Genomic DNA, 366 nt, shown 5'->3' with positions numbered 1-366 from the left:
TACAAAACAAAACCGGAAATCGAGGGGTTATGACGTCATTGGCAGGCGACACAATGACACTATGGACACGCTCCGTAGTTAAAATTGCTTATTTCTCTGTTTTTAAACATTCTTCGAAACATTTGGGATAATGTAAGTACACAAGTCAGCAAAATATATAATACTGTTCTAGTGGTTTTTGGATATTTTAATAAAAAAATCGTACATATTGTGCCTTTAAGTTGTGGTAATCATTTTTTATAGTAAGGTGGCCTTGTGTGCGTGCTCCGATTTGGGAGCACTACTAATAAGGTTTAGTGAAGTTTTGTTCACAAGTCAACTAAAAATTTGTAATAAATTAAGAAAGAGATTTAAGTAATTGTGGTT

This window comes from Sinocyclocheilus anshuiensis, unplaced genomic scaffold (assembly GCF_001515605.1).
Source record: "Sinocyclocheilus anshuiensis isolate Anshui unplaced genomic scaffold, SAMN03320099.WGS_v1.1 scaffold1098, whole genome shotgun sequence".
Lineage (NCBI taxonomy): Eukaryota > Metazoa > Chordata > Actinopteri > Cypriniformes > Cyprinidae > Sinocyclocheilus > Sinocyclocheilus anshuiensis.
Note: the sequence above shows the minus strand (reverse complement) of the source record.